This window comes from Macaca nemestrina, chromosome 4 (assembly GCF_043159975.1).
Source record: "Macaca nemestrina isolate mMacNem1 chromosome 4, mMacNem.hap1, whole genome shotgun sequence".
Lineage (NCBI taxonomy): Eukaryota > Metazoa > Chordata > Mammalia > Primates > Cercopithecidae > Macaca > Macaca nemestrina.
This window is the reverse complement of record NC_092128.1, coordinates 14,479,969-14,500,076: the sequence shown is the minus strand read 5'-3', so window position 1 is coordinate 14,500,076 and position 20,108 is coordinate 14,479,969. Positions and strand designations below refer to the sequence as shown.

The window sequence follows — 20,108 nt, the reverse complement described above, 5'->3', positions numbered from 1 at the left end:
GCGGGTGGATCACGAGGTCAGGAGATTGAGACCATCCTGGCTAACACAGTGATACCCAGTCTCTACTTTAAAAAAAAAAAAAAAAAAAAAAAGACGGGCGTGGCGGCAGGCACCTGTAGTCCCAGCTACTTGGGAGGCTGAGGCAGGAGAATGGCGTGAACCTGGGAGTTGGAGGTTGCAGTGAGCCGAGATTGCGCCACTGCACTCCAGCCTGGGCGACAGAGCGAGACTCCGTCTCAAAATAATAATAATAATAATAATAATAATAATAATAATAATAATAATACATTTTAGGCTACTTTGTATTTATTCTGTTGAAAAAGAATGTTAAGTCTGTCTTGCCCTGATTTTTCATTCTGATATTATTTCACTATTTCCTTCTAACATGTCTCCAAAAGAAATTACTACCAGACATGTGTCTTAGAGAAAGTGATTCAATAATTATCAGTAAATTTCCAGATAATCTTTAAACTAGCCAGGAGTATTATAAGCAATATTTATCCTAAAAATCAATTTCCCTTCCTCAGAAGAATAATTGTATTTTAAGGCTTCTTATGGAAACCAGTCTTTGAACATCCAAGCATTAGACCCAGTTCCTTACCCGCTGTATAAGGCATCCCGTTAGGGGCTATAAAGAAAATCCTCAAGAGGTATAAAATTTATATAGAAGGTGAGACAAGCTTAACTTCATACGAAGTTTAATTGCATTCAATAAATAATAATTCAATATAAATATATAAAGAATGGCAGGAGTTAGTATGCTTTCCAAATGAATTATAAAAAGAATAATTGCTACAGAATTTACTACATTGGCATTGTATAGAAAAGTTGGATGTGGAAAGAGAGATAAAAGTTGCCTTTCAAATAAATGGGTAGCTTTTGATTAAGAAGTAAGGAAGAAAGCATTTTGAGCACAAAAGCTCCATTTGTTAATTCCTCTAAATCTTCAACAAACAGAGTACAAAGACAGAGTAAATGCTCTTTAATTACTTTTTTTTTGATGTGAGCTAATATAGCATTAATAACAAAGCCTATAAAACCTGGTTATTTAAGATAACTTTAATAAATACGAAATAACTAGTGATAAATTTGACAAAAGATGTGCAGGAGCTATAAACTAAGAATTATAAAACATCACCAAAAGAAATTAAGTCTCAGGGAAATGGAACAATATCGTGTTCATGGGCCAGAAGATTCAATATTGTGAAAAAGATCAAACTAGAGGATTTACACTATCTGATGTCAAGACTTATTATAAAGCTACAGTAACCAAGACACTGTGGTATTAGGATATGAATAATCATACAACAATGGCACAGAAAGTCCAAAAATACACATACACATATATGAACAATTTTAACAAAAATTTCAAGGCAATTCAGTAGGCAAGGGAAAAAAAATTCAACAAATGCTGTTGGAACTATAAGATATCCACATGCAAAAACATGGACTTCAAACCTTAACTCATCATTTACAAAAATAATTCAAGAAGTATCATAGATCTAAATGTAAGAGTAAAAACTATAAGATTTCCGGAAGAAATATAAGAAAAAAAGGGCTGAGCACAGTGGCTCAAGCCTGTAATCTCAGCACTTTGAGAGGCTGAGGCAAGAGATTGCTTGAGCCTAGAAATTTGAGACCAGCCTGGGGCAACACAGCAAGACCCCATCTCTAAAAAAAAAAATAAAAATAAAAATAAACAAAAAAGGAAAATACAATATGATGTTTTAGAGACCTTGTGTTAGACAAAGATTTCTGAAATAAACACAAAAAGCATGAATTATGAAAGAAGTCGGTAAATTAGATTTGATCAAAATTGAAACCTTTTTCTCTTTAAGGAAACTATTAAGAAAATGAAAAGGTAGCCTGGGAAAAATATTTGCAAAACATATTTTAAAAGGCACTTGTATCCTGAGTGTATAAAGAAGTCTTACAACTCATCAACAATCCAAAAAAAAATGGGCAAAATATTTGAACCATGGTTTTTCAACTATGCTGTCAGAGACACTGAGGATGGATAATATTTTTTATTGTGGGGATGCTGTCCTGTGACTGCAGGTTGTTTAGCAGCCTTCCAACATCCACCCAGAGATGCCAGTAGGATCTCAAGTAGTGACATCAAAAAATGCCTTGAGATATTTGCCAAAGGTCCCATGGGAAGCAAAATTGCCTCAGATGAGAACTACTGATTTGGATAACGCATTAATCAAAGAGGATGTACAGATGACAAACCTACAGAACCTATGATAATCAACTAGAAACTATGGAAAACAACAGTGTGATAAAGTTATCTAATCTGCAAATATTAGCAAGATGAAAATGCAATACTGTCTTTATGCCTGTATCATGCTATTTAAATTACTAGAGCTTTATAGTAAATGTTTTCAAATCTGTAATTGTGATGCCTCTAGCATTGTTTTTTTTTTGCTCAACATTATTTTGGATATTCATGGTCTTTTGTGGTTCCGTATGAATTTTAGGATTGTTTTTTCTATTTCTGTGAAAGAAATGTCATTGCATTTTGATAGGGATTGCATTGTATCTGTAGATTGCTTTGGGTGGGATGAATCTTTTAGCAATACTAATTCTTCCAATACATTAACATGAATATCTTTTCATTTATTTGTGTTGTATCCAATTTCTTTAATCAGTGCTTTATATTTTTCAGTGTATAGATCTTTCCTCCTTGGTTAAATTTGTTCCTAAATATTTTATTATTATTTTTGTAGCTATCGTAAATTGGATTGCTTCCTTGATTTCTTTTTCAAATACTTTGTTATTAGGGTGCAGAAATGCTACTGATTTTCATATGTTGATTTTGTATCCTACAACTTCACTGAATTCATTTATTTTAACAGTTTTTTGGTGGAGTTTTTATGTTTTCTATTTATAAAAAACAAAACATTAAATTGTCTATACAGATGACGTGATCTTATAAGAAGATCAATTTAATTTCAGAGACAATTTAATTTCTTCTCTTCTGATTGGGATGTCATTTATTTCATTCTCCTGCCTAACTACGCTGGCTGGGGACTCCCAGTACTATGCTGAACAGAAAATGATAAGAGCAGGCAACCTTGTATTGTTCCTGATCTTAGAGGAAGCTTTCAGCTTTTCACCACTGAGTATGATGTTAGATGTGGGTTTTTCATATACGGCCTTTATCGTGTTGAGGTACATTCCTTCTATACCTAATTTGTTGAGCGTTTTCATGATGAAAGGATGTCAAATTTTGTGAAATGCCTTTTCTGCATCTATTGAGAGGATTATATGGTTTTTGTCCTTCATTCTGTTAATGTGGCATATCATAATTATTGTTTTACTTAGCTTGAATTATCTTTGCATCCCAGGGATAGATCCCGCTTGACCATGGTGAATAATCTTTTAATGTGCTGATGAATTCAGTTTGCTAGGTTTTGTTTTTTTTTTTGTGGAGGATTTGTGGAGGATTTTTGCATCTATGTTCATCAGTGATATTGGCCTGTAGTTTTCTTTTCTTGAAGTGTCCTTATCTGGTTTTGGTATCAATGTATTAAATGTTTTATTTATTTAAGTTAAATAAAAGGACTAGAAACAAAAACAAGAAATTGCTAACTCTGAATGATAGAAATATAAATGAGAACTATATTATTTTTCTACACTTGGCATTTCAAGAAATTATCAATAAGAATTCAAAGTTTCTAGAAGGTAAAATAAATAAGCACATGTATTTACCACGTCAGAAGACAAAGTACAAATTCATTTACAATACATACAGTTCAATAACTAATAGAAAAGAGTTTGTTCAGTAAATGGGAAGATGAATGAGGCTACTGAAAAATGAGCAAAGACAGACAGTGGTCAATTCAAAAACAAATTTACAAAGCCTATAATAATTAAGTAATTATATTAACAATTAAATTGCAAGGAAAATTTTCTACACTAGATTGACAAAAAAACTAAGTTTGAGGAGATATATATGTATCTCTTTACCTCTGCCCCATGATCCAGCTGTCCTACATCTGGACATTGGGTCCTCTTGACTATTTATATTAAATACAAGTACATGTGCAAGGATTTTGATTGCAACACTGCAACAAAAAACCCAGATAATCCATATACATATCATATTGGAACTAGTTAAATAAGTCACGGTAGCTCCATACAACATAATTCTATGCACATATTAAATGAATTAGATCTCATTTGTAAGATAGGATTATATATTTAAAATACAGAAAATATGTTCTTGAGTGGAAAAAGCAAGTGTGGAAGATTATGTTCATTATTACTTTCCGGTTAAAAATATACAAATATAGACATAGAAAAAGTTCTAGGAAGAAAAATATCAAATTTGAGAAGTGGTAACCTATGTGGTTAGATTGCGATAGGACCTGCATTTTGTATGTTTTATCTGCCTGTACTGTTTCTTTACCTCAACAATATAATTTTTATAAAAATTGATACATTTTTATTTTAAAATGTATTTTTCAAGCAACTCTTAATCAAAGACATGGTTTTGTAAGTGGCTTGGGATCCTTAATAGAATTTCTGAAGATTTTATTTAAAGGGAGTGAGAAAGCAATAGAATAGTATGTGTTTCTTTAGGCAATGTACTGTATATTTTATTGTAATCTAGACACTTTGTGGTAATTACTAAAGTAAGTTAAAGCAGTATTACCTTAAGTGGCTGACTCCCCTCCTAAGTAAAAATAATTTTAAAGAAACAAAAAAATATACTTTTCCACATTAATACAGCATTTGAAATATTTATATATACATAAAGTAGGTGGTATTTCACTCTAGTTGTCATCAGTGCATCTAATTCTTGGCATGATTTATAATTTTTAATGACTTGCAAAAAATTCTGGAAGTACTCTCTCCAAAATCATCTAAGCATTAAGATCAAAAGTTTTAGTGACACACTCAACATAAACAAAACTTGGGACAGTATCTCCTCCTTTTCTATCATAAAATAAGTAAGTTTGGCTCACAGAAACACAATACAGGCAGCAATGGAGATTTTCCATAGTATCTTTTGATAAATAGTACCACTGCAAACCTCAACAAATTCCTAAGACATTTTAAAATTAGCAGTTTAGTTACTAGCTCCAAAATAAATCATTGTATCTATGCAATGGCTGAGACCGTCTTAGGAACATGGCAGAAAGTCTCTCTGAGTCTGAGTGACTCAACTGTCTGACAGCCACCTCAAGTAATCCCCTTGAAAGTCCAAAGTCAGAATCATTTCTAAGATTTGTCATCTCTAGTGGAGTAGCTAATGTGCTCTCTTGGTCCCTTCTACATAAGTGAATTCAATAAGTGATGCTGGAATTACCAGGTAGGATCTGTTAATTTACAAAGAAATGTGTTTGACTTCCCATAGAATGTACAAACTGAGTTTGTACTAAAGATTTCTCTAAGAACTGTTGTAATGGTTGGTATTTAAAGAATAACAACCAAAGAGAATACATCCAGCTGAGAGAATGGTTCATTGATACAATTTGGCATTTACAATTTGATAATGATAGGTAGACTGTACTTGTCCCTTTACTAGGAGAACAACTATAGAATAGTTTAGGTTCATATGCAGAAGACGCCTTATTTTGCTTTGCTTTTTTTTTTTTTTTTTTTGAGATGGTGTCTCACTCTGTTGTCGCCCAAGCTGGGGTGCAGTGGTGCCATCTTGGCTCACTGCAACCTCCATCTCCCGGGTTCAAGTGATTCTCCTGCCTCAGCCTCCTGAGTAGTTGGGATTACCGGTGCGCACCACCACAGAGGCTAATTTTTGTATTTTTAGGAGAGACGGGATTTCACCATGTTGGTCAAACTGGTCTCCATCTCTTGACCTCAGGCGATCTGCCCGCCTCAGCCTCCCAAAATGCGGGGATTACAGGCATGAGCCACCGCGCCTGGTCTGGAAAATAAAAAAAATTGCCTCTCATCTTACTACGTTTTCCCATTTTCTGCCTTTACGCATATAAGTGATTATTTTACACAGTTCAATCAAAACATATGCAATTTTATATCTGATTTAAAAATTCATTTTCCTAATGAAAAATTGTTTCTCAATAAGCAACTTTCTTCTTAAAAATGACACGGCTATTTCAAGAGGGAAGGGTAGGAAAATATTTTAATCAAATCAGCTACTTGTTAATATAGTATTTTATATTCTTTCTTGTAATATTTTGGAATCTCAGCAAAGTTGTAGATCTTTTTCCTAATTCTGGCCTCATTAAGTTACCCTGAATCAAACCCTCCAGTCTGAGTCTACTCTGTGGTGCAGTATTCCTGCTGAAATTATTAGAGATTCAAATGCATTTGTTAGACCCTTGCAAATTATCATTCACTTAATCTCCAATGTAACTGTTTGCTGCTTTTCATTTCTAATTTTACTTGCTTGTGATTTCTTTTTTTTGTTTCTTGATAGCCCACTGTCCAGTAGTGTCTCTTTTTAACAAATTTTTTTTTGACTGCTTAGTAATTTTGTGATTTAAAATTTCTCCTTTGATCATCTTTATTTCTTTCATTTGACTTCCTTATATTCACTGTATTATTCCATTTATAGCTTCTGACTTAAAAACTGATTCTTTTTCTTATAAAAATGTAAGTATTAAAAGCTATATATACTGTATCCTGTGGTGTGCAGGGATTTTTCAATTCTTAAAATGCACAAATACGCCTTTTGATTTGAAAGTTGCTTAAAGGTACATTTTAAAATTTTGAGGATATGTTAGGAATTTATGAATTATTATATTTTGTATTTTATTGCACTGGGTCAGACTGTAGAATTTATTTATATTTCAGGGCTGAAAAAATGTTTTTGTCACTTAATAGTCCATTTTGTAAATTTCTAAGCAAGTTTAAAAATGGTTTCTGTTATATAGGTTTTAATCATATGCATATATGTCATATTTATGTATATTTCACATATACATATGTAGAAACATACAATATGTATATATACATTTATCCATATTATGTAATCCTTACTAATAATTCAGATCTTTCACATCTTTTTGTTTACTTACTTTTCTTCCTTTCACATCTTTTTGTTTACTTTCTTAATCTGTCTTGGGTTGACAGAGGTTAATTAAAGCCTATAATCACCATTGTGTTTCTTTTTTTTAACCTTCCTTTAATTTATGCTATATGGATTTTCATGCAATAGAATTTGGGTATACATACTTATACCCTTATTATGCCCTTCAATATTTACTACAAATTTCTTATTTATATTTCTGTTGACATAGTTTATCTTGAATCTAACTTTGTGCAATAAAAATCAACAGTTTTGTTCTTGTTAGTACTTCTAGTATATTTAACCTTTCTAATTCTTATTCTAATTCTAATAACCTGTTAGTTCTTATGTTTGGTTTGAAGAAATCACAGAACACACATTCTTAGACATGAAAGTGTCTGTCCATCATCTAGATTCAAACTTCCTGGATAGTTCCATATTTATTTATTTTTTGATTCCTTTAAAATTCCCAGGGCCATGCATAAAGATTGGATTTAAAATATACCTGTTAGCTGACTTGAATTGAAATGTCAAAAAGAGTGAATCACCGGCAATAGAGCTGAAAAATAATCGACAATCCAGTGGTGATAAATTTGGGGCAGGAATTTTCCTGGCCTCCCTAGAAGCACAAAACCTCAGTTGCTACATCCTTCAACAACGTGCACCTGCTGTGTCTGTACTTGGCACAGACTAATGGGACAGACACACTTCTGGTCAATAAGAAATAAAGCACAGTCCCTTTTCAGCCACCTTGCCTTTACTACCAATCAATCCACAGGCAGTTCTACTTTGGAACGAGAGTTTAACTGCCCCACTTGCTTCTCCTAGATCAATGTAATGGCTGAAAACAGCAATAAAGGAATAATTCAAACAAGTTTAAAATTCAAAGAAATACAGACAATTCACAGGCCTGAGAAAGAACTGTATCCAATGTAAGACGTTCTCTTTTTTCTCACTTCAGTTAAACCTCCTGTTATCTCTGCATCCTTGTAAGTTACGCTTCACTTACTTTAAAAGTTAGTGTTCCCAAATATCCTTTGATAGACATATTTCTGAATTCTGCAGTCACTGGATTTTTCTTCCTACACTAGGCTCAAGTAGATAGAAACTTAAAAAACATTTAAAAAGCAACTCCAAGGGTCAGTTGGTCTACCTGTTCTACCCATAGTAAAAAGAGTTTTGCCTTAAGAACCCTGAAAAACATGAAATGTGGTGGAGAAATGTGGATAGGTTTGTTTTGTAGAAAAAAGGATTATATTTTTTAAAACAGGCATGTACGCTTAGAAGATAATCTACTAAGTAATGTATTTCTGGATACAAATGGAAAAAAACAATCACAGCTAGATAAAAACCAAATGCTCGACTGATGGGAAGCTATGCTAAATGAAAGCTTATCAGATTACCAGAACGGGCATTGTAAGTATGAAAATGCATGGTGTCTGGTATTTGAAAAAATTCAAAAAATCTCAAGAGAGCCTATGGCTTAGGGAAAGAAATACCTCCTCTCCTCTCTCCTTCCTTTGGTAAAGAGGAAAACTAATTTTGAAAGGTCATGTTCCTTGAGTATTAGTCAGTATAGTTTTCAATACTATAGTTTTTTTTCACAATATATCAAACTAATGACATTGTTTTCTGAAATTGTTATATCAGTCAAGCTTTGTATACTCTGGTATAAAGCAATTATGATAATAAGCTAAAGTTTAAAACAAAAAATAAATAAATGAAAAGGATGGTAGTTAGGGGGGAAATAGAAATGTAGCAAATAGTAAAAAACAGAAATGTTTAGATTTATGATTCACTCCACTTTTTAAATGGTTGTATCAACAACAGGTGGAAGATAGAAAATGTTCTTTATTTCTAAAACCTTATTAGGGTTGTGAATTTTGCTCTTACAGCTTTGAAAGAAAGATTGGAAAGAAATTGAGCAATATGGTTCTCTAGTATGATATACACATATATTAGACAGAAACTAAATAAATTTGAATCCAGGCAAATGAGCATCTTTTCTTTGTAAGTGTCAAAAAATAGAATTTGGTTTCCAATTCATTTATATTCTTCAGGTTTCTGTATTCTTTATCATTCTTCCCAAGTTAAATTTACAAACTTTGCACAATAACTGTCAGGTCACTTACTGTAGATGACGGAACAGGTGAGGAGCACTCTGGTACCAAGCACCCTTGTACATGTGTTGGAACTGCTGAGCAAGCTACAGTCTCATTTGTGAAAGTTTTCACATTCTGACAAAACTGACATTTTTATTCCAGGGATGAGAAATCTGCCCCTGGTCTTTTCTTCGTATTTAAATTTAAAGGGGGTAGAAAGCAAATAATCTTTTTAAAAAGTGTGAATAGACATCTGACAATCATTCATGCCTTTGAACAATGGACGGGTGATTTTAATTACCCACTTAGATTATTAGCCTCTTGAAGTCACATGGCCCAATTTTTTCTTTTTCTTTTTTGAGCCAAGGTCTTGCTCTGCCACCCAGGGTTAAGTGCAGTGGTACGATCACAGCTCACTAGAGCCTCGACCTCTCAGGCTCAAGTGATCCTCCTACCTCAGTTTCCTGAGTAGCTGGGACGACAGGCACGTGCCACAACTCCCAGTTAGTTTTTTAATTTTGTAATTTATTTTAGAGATGGGATCTTGCTATGTTGTCCAGGCTGGTCTCAAACTCCTGAATTCAAGCAATCTTCCCACTTTGGCCTCCCAAAGTGCTGGGGTTGCAGGAGTGAGCCACCGCGCCTGGCCTCCCAATTTCTTATTTATCTTTTGTTTGTTTGTATAAAACATACTGAAAATGATGACTCTAATTCAATTCAGTGGGGCTCTCCCTGGCTTCCATGGTTTGGAGACCATCGCTTTTCTGCTTTTGTGCTACATACACAATAACTCTGTACACATTTTTAATTCACAATGCTTTCTAAACAAACTTCCTCTATGGTGGTAGATCTCATATGGAACAGAATACAAACCCCACAGTTTATAGATTTGGGCTGCAGCAATACTGGCCAACAGTTGTCTGGCGATGAGTTGTATCATCTCTGAATTCCATCAGAATTTAAGTTACAGGATGGATTTAGAAATAAATGGCTCAAGTGGCATAATGAAAGTTGTGACTGGTGGGAAAATGCACCTAAAAGAACTGCAAATTCAATTCAATAAATATTCAGAAATCTTCCACATTTTTGTGTGTTTGACCTAGGTCTTTAGGTCCTGAGGTTTTGAGGTTAAAAACAGAAAGAAGCACCATCTATTCTCCATGGCAAAAAATGGCTTGTAGCCCCCAATATCCATTTTTCTCTTCATCCAGAAGAACAGAACCACTGATTTTTAGCCAGATATATAGTTCCTGAGAATAGAGATAATACTTCTCAGCCTCCTTTGAAGCTAGGTAAGTCTGAGAAAGTTTCGGCTAAAAAGATATATGCAGAATTTGTGTAGCAATTAAAGGAATTTTCCTTAAAGAGACAGCTGAAGCTTTTGTTTCTTTGTATGTCCACTGCCACCTGGAACGCTGCTGGGATGGAGCTCTGGCTTCCATCTCTGACTATGAGCATGAAGGTCCCACCCAGGAAAGCTCCAGGAACGCTCCTTCCACTCTGGAGCAGCAAGGCGGAAGAAGCGTGTCCTGGACCACTGTGTGAAGTTGAACCATGAGATCATCCCCAGACTGACCTGAATGGGCTTTCACAGGAGAAAGAAACCCTTCCTGTGTGTAAGCCATTGTGATCCTGGACCTTTGTTCTTTCAAATGGACTGAATCCTAAGGGATACACTCTCAAGGAAGGCACATATTGAAGAAGTAATTAATGTGTAATGAAAACAGAAGTAAAGAGTGTTTTAGAGGCTAAGCATATTGTCTATTCACTGTCCGTCTCCACACTTACTACTAATTAAGGGGTAGAAATGACATGTTTAGAATTCATTATCTTTGGCTCAGCAATTTCTTTTCTGAGCATTTATCCTAAGAGGACAAATCTTCAACACAGATAAAACTTCTTGCATGATGATGTCTATTACAGAGTTATGTGTAATAGTAAAAGCGACCTCACTGTTCAAAGGAAACACAAATTTACATTGCATTGAATGTCGTGTAGGTAATAAATTTATAAAACCATGAGGACTATATGCCAGCATATGATATGCTTCTAAGTCTGTTTTAAAACAGCATGTAAAAGCTGTATATATATAGCATAATAACTATGCATACAGGAACAGTGAGAAGAAATATATCAGAATTGCTGGTATTAGTTATATTTGAATGATATAATTACTGATAATATTAAATTTTAATTTTTAATGTACATCATGTTTAATTTTTTAACATTCTAAATTTTCTTTAATGAGCATGGGCCAGCTAACGTCAAAACAAACTTAAAAAAAATTTCCCTGGCTCTAGGAAACTATCAAGATATAATGAAATAGGGACAGTAATAAGGTCCTGCAATTACATTTAAAATAGTAACATAAGGTTAGGGTGTCTGACTTACAGTATCTCAGGGGCTTGACTTATAGTATCTCATATGAAAGAAACACAAGAGTTTTAGTTGACTATAAGCTCAATATGAGTTGATAGTGTTATTATGTGACTATTAAAAGAGCTATCATTAAGTGATATCAAAGAATAACCATAAGGTTCAAAAAAGGATCGTAATGACCTACTGATCTATGTACTCATCAATCTAGTTTTAGAGCACCATTATCAGTTCTTGGCAGCACATTTTAAGAGAGACACTGATAACTGCCACATGTCCACAGGCAAGTGTGTTGAAGGTATCTGGAGAAAATATTATATGAAGAAGCATTAAATAAATTAGGGATATTCACCTTAAATACATGTTCACAACCAAGGCATGTTAATTGACTTCAAACATGTGGCATGTGGTAGAAAGATCAGACTTAGACTTAATAGTTTGAGGGATACAATCATCCAATATGAAGCAAATTATGAGGCTTTTATGAGACATGAAGAATTTAAGACATGTATTATTTAAAATCTTCTTTTAAATTCTGTCATCTTACTATGACCCTTTGTTTGGGCACATATAGTCCATTTCCTCCTTGTCTATTAATGAGTATTTGAATTTTTACTAAAATCAAAATCTATTTTCACAAGAAGGCATTAGTTAATACTTTTTTTTTTTTTTAACTAAACTATAAAAACTGAACCAAACCTTGTAAATAGTAAGAGTCTTATTCAGGTCCAAGATTTTGTTGCTGAATCTGTAACTACCTGAAATACCACCCAGTCAATACCTTTAAAGTATAAACTTCTTTCAATAGATTACCTTTTTTGAACTTAGCAACAACCCCGCATCATAAGATTATTTGGTTTTTGTCCTACATATTTGTGGTCGGATTTTTCACCATGGTTTTGACTTCTTTCTCTATTTTGGTATTCTATTTCAAATGACTTTTTGCAAATTCTGCCAATCTCTTTGTGGAACAAAGGAGGCCTTGGGAGTGCAGGGGAAAAGACTCTCATATGAGTGAATCAGGAAATACAGATTTCTTTAAGGCCATATAACTCAACTATGAAGCAGATGTGACTAGAACAGAAAGCCTCTGATTCCAGGCCAATTTCTGCTCTCTCATGGCTGCCCCTCCAAACTCCTATTTCCCTCCTTCTCTAGTCTAGGGTTATCACTATGAACTAGCAGATAACACAGTAAATAGTCAGTGATACGGACAGGAGGCAAGGAAATTCTGGGTAGAAGAGGGTACTTCCCCAGCAAAGGCCCCCGCCTCAAGCCTGGAAACTTGGTGGCCCTAAGGGGGAGCAGGCATTCCTGTTTTCATGCTCCAATGTTGCCTTTTCCAAGACCACTCTAGCCTGCCACACCCCTATCCTTTGCTCATGTAAACCCCAAGCTCCACAAGCAGGAGAACAGAAGAGCAGCAGAAAGGTACAGCAGAGAAGGAGAGAAAAGAAGGCGCATTTGAACATCAAGAGGCGTTTGGCTGGGGACAGTCAGAGAGGAGACCGGCTGTGGGATGGCCAAGCTCCAGGGGAAGATCATCTTCCCACTCCATCCCCTTTCCAGCTCCCCATCTATCCCGCGGAGAGCCACCTCCATCACTCAGTAAAATCCCCACATTCACCGTCCTTCAAGTCCATATGACCTGATTCTTCCTGAATGCCAGACAAGGACCCGGGTACCAAGAGGGCAGGGTGTAAAAGGATGTCACCCTAACTCTCCACTGAGCTGGTTTAATACTTAGTCATCCATGGATAGCAACTGCTAAAAGAGCATTGATTGTAACACACCTCTAGATGCTACTTTGGGGCCAGAGCCCAGAAGCACTTGGCCCAGCTCTCCTGCACTAGCCCATCTGCATGCTCCCTGTTCTGTAAGGGGGTGTGGGCCAAGCAAATGAGCCACGCCCCTGTCACAAGTCCTGCGAGGGGTCAGGGAACGCTCCCATTTCATAAATAGATCCCCAATAACCTCATTTAATACATCAGTTTCTTGGTATTCTTGAATTCTAAGTAATTTTTCATCATGTTCATGTTTAACAACCTCACTTCAACTGGAATCCCCAAGGTACGACTAAAGTTCAAAAAGATGGGCCAACTAGATAGGACTAAGTTTTCTGGATGCAGAGAAGAAAATTACCACCCCAATATATATGTTGTTCATGTCTGTTCTTCAGGGAGTCAAATGTAGTCAATAAACGTGACCAAGATATGTCTGCCCTCCCCGAGACACACACACAATTTTAGAAGGATGCTGAGAAATCACATTATCTGAAGAGCATTAGATAATCTATATAAGCAGTTGTAAGACTTTAGGAAATGCAGTACTACTAAAGTAGTTTTTTTTGTAACGTAGGCCAAATGATTCTTCAACCCAGAGGTGTAGGCTCCCTATCTACCCCCAGGCTGCCTAGCTTTTTAGTTCAGGTACTTTTATTTGAGAACCCAGCCATATTTGACTAAATGACCATGCTGAAATCCTATATTCTTTTCCTAGCCCTCTTACTCTAACTAGCAATTCTCTGAGACAGAAAGTAAAAAGACTTGAGGAAAGGCACAGGCCAGAAAAGATAGCCTCAGTGTTCCGAAGACATGCCATATCCCCCAACCCTACCCCGCCCCCCAAGAAAACAAGCTAGAGCCTATAGTTTAGACTAATTATTCTCTGGTTAGAGGTTACTTTTCTGGTAGGCCAGAGGCTGTTTCCAGGAGTACAGAATAAAGCCATCAACACATAAAGCCATCATCATTCATCAGTTACGATTATCATTTGCATCCATTTATCTGATCACAGCCTGCAGTAGCTACCACCCATGAACAGTCCAAAATCAGAAACACAGAAACATTGAGGGTGATTATAATATAATTGCCTACAAATTCTCTAACACTATCAAAGATATATGTCCCCCCGTTCATGTTTCATTTAATGAATAATACATGTTCTCTCTCCCCCATATCACATGCCTATAGAGGGTTAAAGGAGGGTAGAATAGTGCATGGCAACGAGAATATATGGGTAATCACACGCCACATTTCTTCAGACTAGCAAAGGCACAAATCCTTTGGGCTGCTCATTCCTGGGACTGTGGTTTTAAGCATAGTCTCTTTTTATGTATATAACCACATAAAGTGTGTAATTATGTAAAGCTGCCTTATACTTCCATTCATCTTTCGCTCTGCTCTTGCTCATGTATCTCCCCAATTATCATCTTCCTATTGCTGTTTTTTTTTTTTTTTTTTTTTTTCCCCCAACCAGGCTTTATCTTGGCAGGTTTTACATAAGGTTCTTTTCAAAATTACACTTAGCTTTGACGTTTCTACATGTTCACTTTATCCATGACACCTTTTGGGTGTCATCATAAATCCTAAAAGCTCTAAAAGTGGTCACTGACAGGAAACTAAATGACCTTCCTTTTTTCCTATATTCCGAAATGTCTCCTGTCTCTCTTTTCATAATCGTGCACGCATGTGTGCATGTGTGTGTGTATGTGTGTGGGGACTCAGAATCATACTTCACTGGCCAGACATATACTTAATTGGTTTCTGTTTACTTCTTGTTGCATCGTTCACATGCTTATATACTTTCTACTCTACATGGCATAGTTTAAAGGCCTTGAACTGTCTAAATGTTTTCCAATCTCTAATCTGAAAAGCTAATAGCTATTTTATAGGGTTTTTATGATGAGTAAATAGTGCCTAGGACTGCACAAGGCATTTAAATCTGCATTTAATAAAGGTTAGTTTCTTCCTCTTCCCCTTTCTCGTGTGCTCAAATAAGTCAAATCTGTTTTTTATTATTTTTTATTTTCTAGAGACAGGGTCTCATTCTGTTGCCCAGGCTGATGACGTGCAGTGGTGCAATCATAGCTCATTGTATCCTTAAACTTGTGGGCTCAAGCTATACCGGCACCTCAGTCTCTTGAGTAGCTAGGACTACAGGCACACATCACCACACTCAGCTACATTTTTAAAAAGAGATGGGGTCTTGCTATGTTGCCCAGGTTGGTCTTGAACTCCTGGCCTCACAAAGTGCTGGGATTATAGGCATGAGCCACCACATCCAGCTAAAATGGTAAACCTTCACTTGAATATTTATGTATAATGCATTTTGAAAAGATATATTTAAATAATATAACACCCAGATGGCAGCAAAATTATTTTGTTGTTAAAGGATACAATTCTAGCAAGACTTAAATCATATAATTCACTGTAATAAGGTACAAAGACCTAGGGAACCAAGTAGAATATCTCTAGTTAAATGATGCCTGTGTCACATAGGCTGGCCTTGCTATTGGATGTATAAATATAGCTAAAAAACTTTGTAAGAAACTTCATGTTTTGCTACATTTCATGCTTGCCATTTTTAAATCTTAACTAAACACATTAAATTGAAGGATGGCATGGGAGGAAGAAAAGGGGAGCAAAAAAATTAACTGTCAAGTTACCTCAGATGGATTTAACAGCATTTCTTTTGATTTTATGGTAAAAGAATCAGTTGCTGTTTGCATCTTAGTTGAAAATATCCTCAAGGAACTTGAAAACTTTGGTCAAGACAAAGTACTATTTTCGGGTCACTATCTCCTCCCCTTTCTCAGCCCACACTCAGATCTGTTCTTCCCCTGCAATGGGTGCTGAAACCTCTGTACTCCTCAGTCCTGTTATATATGAAGCAGCATAAAAATTGCCTTCACTGGGGTGTATGACAGGCCTATCTTTAGCCTGAAATCATATGATAATGAGGTTCCAGGATATTTTCAGTGGAAGGAGAAGGTGGGTTGCTCAGTTGCCAGGATGCTCATTCCTGCTTCCACATGTAGATCTATATTCTCCCTCCTGCCTGGAATGTTCGTTTTCCATCTCCCTCACTTGCCTCTTTCACTTTTTCGCCTATTTATCTTACCCAACTGTTAAGGCTCAACTCAAAGGCCTTCCCAGAGCATGACTGTGATTTCTCCTGTACTTATACTTCTTGCTACCTATTTTCTGAAATACATACATAACTGTATTTTGCTACATACTGTCTTCTTCATCTATGTAGAAGATCTTATGTCTTCCAAGTGACTATGATGCTCTTCAGATCAAACAGGATGCATGAGCACTGTGTTTGCTAGGCTTACAGGGATGAGTACCATTTATATTGATGTTTCTTAGAACTTGGTATTTTATTTGAGAGGGAAAGATGATCTCTTATGCCTTCGATGTTCAGCAATTGGATGTTTTTAGACTGTTGCAAAACTAAATAATGAACAAGTAATGTTAAAGCCAATTAAAATGGAGTTCAAATGCCTATGTGTAAGATCTAACTTGAATGGAATTTACTGTGGTGTATTTTAAATTAGTCTTTTTTTTTTTTGAGATGGAGTCTCACTCTGTTGCCCAGGCTGAAGTGCAGTGGCGCAATCTCGGCTCACTGCAAGCTCCACCTCCCGGGTTCACGTCATTCTCCTGCCTCAGCCTCCCGAGTAGCTGGGACTACAGGCACCCGCCACCATGCCCAGCTAATTTCTTGTATTTTTAGTAGAGATAGGGTTTCACCGTGTTAGCCAAGATGGTCTTGATCTCCTGACCTCATGATCCACCCATCTTGGCCTTCCAAAGTGCTGGGATTACAGGTGTGAGCCACCGGGCCTGGTCTTAAATTAGTTTTTATGAACATTCTGTTTACAAACTTTAAAATGCTTTGACCATGGGTATGTTGTAAAACTAGAATCCATTTAAAGATGTTTTATAGTAGTAAAAATGGGTTAATACACTCATCAGCAGTTATGCATGATTATCTAAAGGAGTAATGGGATTTATGGCACATCAATTCTATAAATACATCCAACTGTTTATATAGCATTTCTTAGAGGTAACACGCAAAATGAAATATGCAGAAAAGAACTTGAAAAAAAAATACCCTTTGTTCACATATTTTGAGATGCGACATTAGAGTTATTTATTCATAAGAATTTCATAATACATTAGTAAGCATGCCGCAGGATATTTTGGAAAAGTAATGAAGGCTTAATAATGCGAAATTTTTCTCCAGCCTTCTTTCCTAAGAAACAAATGAGGTGAGACTTTCATTTCAGTCCAAGAGTTTAGCTATTCCTATTCATAATCTCATTTATCACTTCATCCTGTGCATTTGTGTATCTGCTTTTTCTTTTATGAATCTGCTCCCGCTCCTCTACTAGACTCTAAGCCCTTTGGAGGCAGATCCAGGATTTGACCCCTTTTTGCAAGGCCTAGTGGCAGAGTGCCCATTGTAAAGCACTTGCACATGATAAGAAGGAACAAAAGCTTGCCAGGCAGACAAGGGGAAAGGAATGAGAATGAATGTGAATGATGATCTGGTTAGCACCTACTGTCTACTCAAGACTGTGCCACTATGGTACCTTGGCACTCGATCAAGCTACCTTTACCCAAAATCTTCATGCAACATTTACTGAAAGCATCTTCAGTCCTTGGCACTTTTCTCCGCATGTCCCCAGGGAAACTCATAAACAGATGAGGACATTAAATATACACACGGTACTGTGAGTTCTGGATTGTAATGGTCGGGGTAGGAGTGCAAGGGAGAAAGGCTCTTTGAAGAAGTGAGGAGCTGGCCTGAAAGAGTGAGAGCATATTGGCAGGTAGAGGAGCAGAAATATCAACAGGAAGGTGGGAACAATTTGGGAGGTGCTGGAATCTGAAGGCAGTTTGCTGTTGCTGGAAGGAAAAGTGCACGGCACAAAATAGTGAGGAATGAGTATTTAACAACAGACCATGTCCTAAAGGACTCGATGACCTGGTAAACGGGCTTGAGCTTTGTCTTGTGGGTAGGCAACGGCCATCCATCAGCTATTTAGGGAGGAGAGTAACAAGATGTTTTGGATAGTTTACTCTGGCATCACTTCCTAGCTAAAACCCTTAGATGATTCCCTAATGTTCTTCAAATAAAACACACACCTCCTGTGATGGCCTACCAGTTTTACCTCCTGCCTACCTTTTTCTCTCATATCTACACCAAATTCAGCCACTGCTCCCTGTCCTAGGCCTCTCTTACTGGCCTTCAGAAACGCCACGGACTTTGCATTTTACATTTGTTTCCCCTCTGCCCAGATTCTCTTTCCTCAGCTCTTCTTGCAGTGGGTTCTTTCTCATTCTGTAGATCTTACCTCCTCAAAGGGATCTTTCACGGAAACATTATAATGGGACCTTGCTCTGTTATTCTACGTGTTTTGAATTTGCTAATTTACTCTATAGTACTTATCATACTGTCTATCGTGATTGTTTGTTACACTTTTGTTATACTTGGTATATGATCACTTCCCTCCCAGAATGTCATAGGAGCCCTTGAATTCTTGAATTTGATTTATCACAGGCACCGCAGCACAGTGGTACCTGGTACATGGACACTACTTAAATCAGTGTGTGTGTGTGTGTGTGTGTGTGTGTATGAATATATGAATATAATGAATATACTTAGAAGGTGAGTTAGAGGAAGAAGTCCAGTGGTAGGGCCAGAATTTGCATCTAAGGCTTACCTGACTCTAAATTTCACTTTTTTCCACTATCCAAAATACTCCTCTTTGTTTTAGAGTAAATATGTATTCCATTCATTCATACTGTGAAACAAATGCTATAGATAGATGATGACTCAGCCTACAGACACGGTTCTCAAGACAATACCAAATATAAGTAAAAATGCATTTAACTGGCCTAAGAGATACTTTTGTGCTATGAAAGCATGTATCTATCTATAAAACTATTATAACACCAAGAATGTTTTAATTCTTACCTGGTTAATTGGCAAATCTGGGGAAAGAGATGGTGTTTCCCCATTTATTTCTCAGAAAAGGCTTAAGAAAGGAAGACAATAGAGAAATAACCTCCATGCAAAGAAACTATTTTTATAAATGTCAAAGTACGTTAATACCTATATAGCATTTTAGCACCAAAATTAACAAGTGGAATTTCTTAAATAAAATTAAAGTCTGTCTTATATAAACTTACGCTGGTTTTCTTTTATTTCCTTTTTATACCGCTTCATATAATGTTTGTACCCTACCTTGGGAAATATACGTAAAATTCTCTAAAATTAAATAAATTTGATATACTAAAATGATCTTAATTTACTACATACGTCTAGATCCTTTTATCCTATTTTTTTAAAAGTCAGGCAATACTCTATACCATAAGCTAAACAATATAGAGCAATTAAAATATTATGTATTTTCCTTAAGACAAAGAAATATATCTAGTCAGAAATAACTTCCTATCAGGAATAATGGGTGAGGATAATATTAAAGGTGTAACTTCCATTTTGAATTCAATTCAATTTCAACCCCCTTTTAATATAAGTTCTCAAATATTGTAATAGCATGCTTCAGGATCATCTGAGATTTTTTTTTTTTGGGATGGAGTCTCACTCTGTCACCCAGGCTGGAGTGCAGTGGTGCGATCTCGGCTCACTGCAAGCTCAGCCTCCCGGGTTCACGCCATTCTCCTGCCTCAGCCTCCCGAGTAGCTGGGACTACAGGCGCCCGCCACCACACCCAGCTAATCTTTTTTTGTATTTTTTAGTAGAGACGGGGTTTCACCGTGTTATCCAGGATGGTCTCAATTTCCTGATCTCGTGATCCGCTCGCCTTGGCCTCC

General features: G+C 36.2%; 1 protein-coding gene across 4 annotated transcripts in view; it reads right to left on the bottom strand.

The window, feature by feature from the left end:
* The window catches only part of LOC105474828 (thiamin pyrophosphokinase 1), a 391,525-nt gene that overhangs the window by 43,730 nt on the left and 327,687 nt on the right, over positions 1-20,108 (bottom strand). For 3 of the 4 annotated variants that reach the window (XM_011729642.3, XM_011729641.3, XM_071094307.1), the window contains one exon: positions 265-20,108. This exon is cut by the window's right edge and continues 17,196 nt beyond it. The exons of the other annotated variant lie outside the window; for it this stretch is intronic. The gene's annotated coding sequence lies outside the window, so the exon portion shown is untranslated. Of the gene's footprint in view, positions 1-264 lie in introns of those variants that run through there. 4 annotated transcript variants of the gene reach the window in all.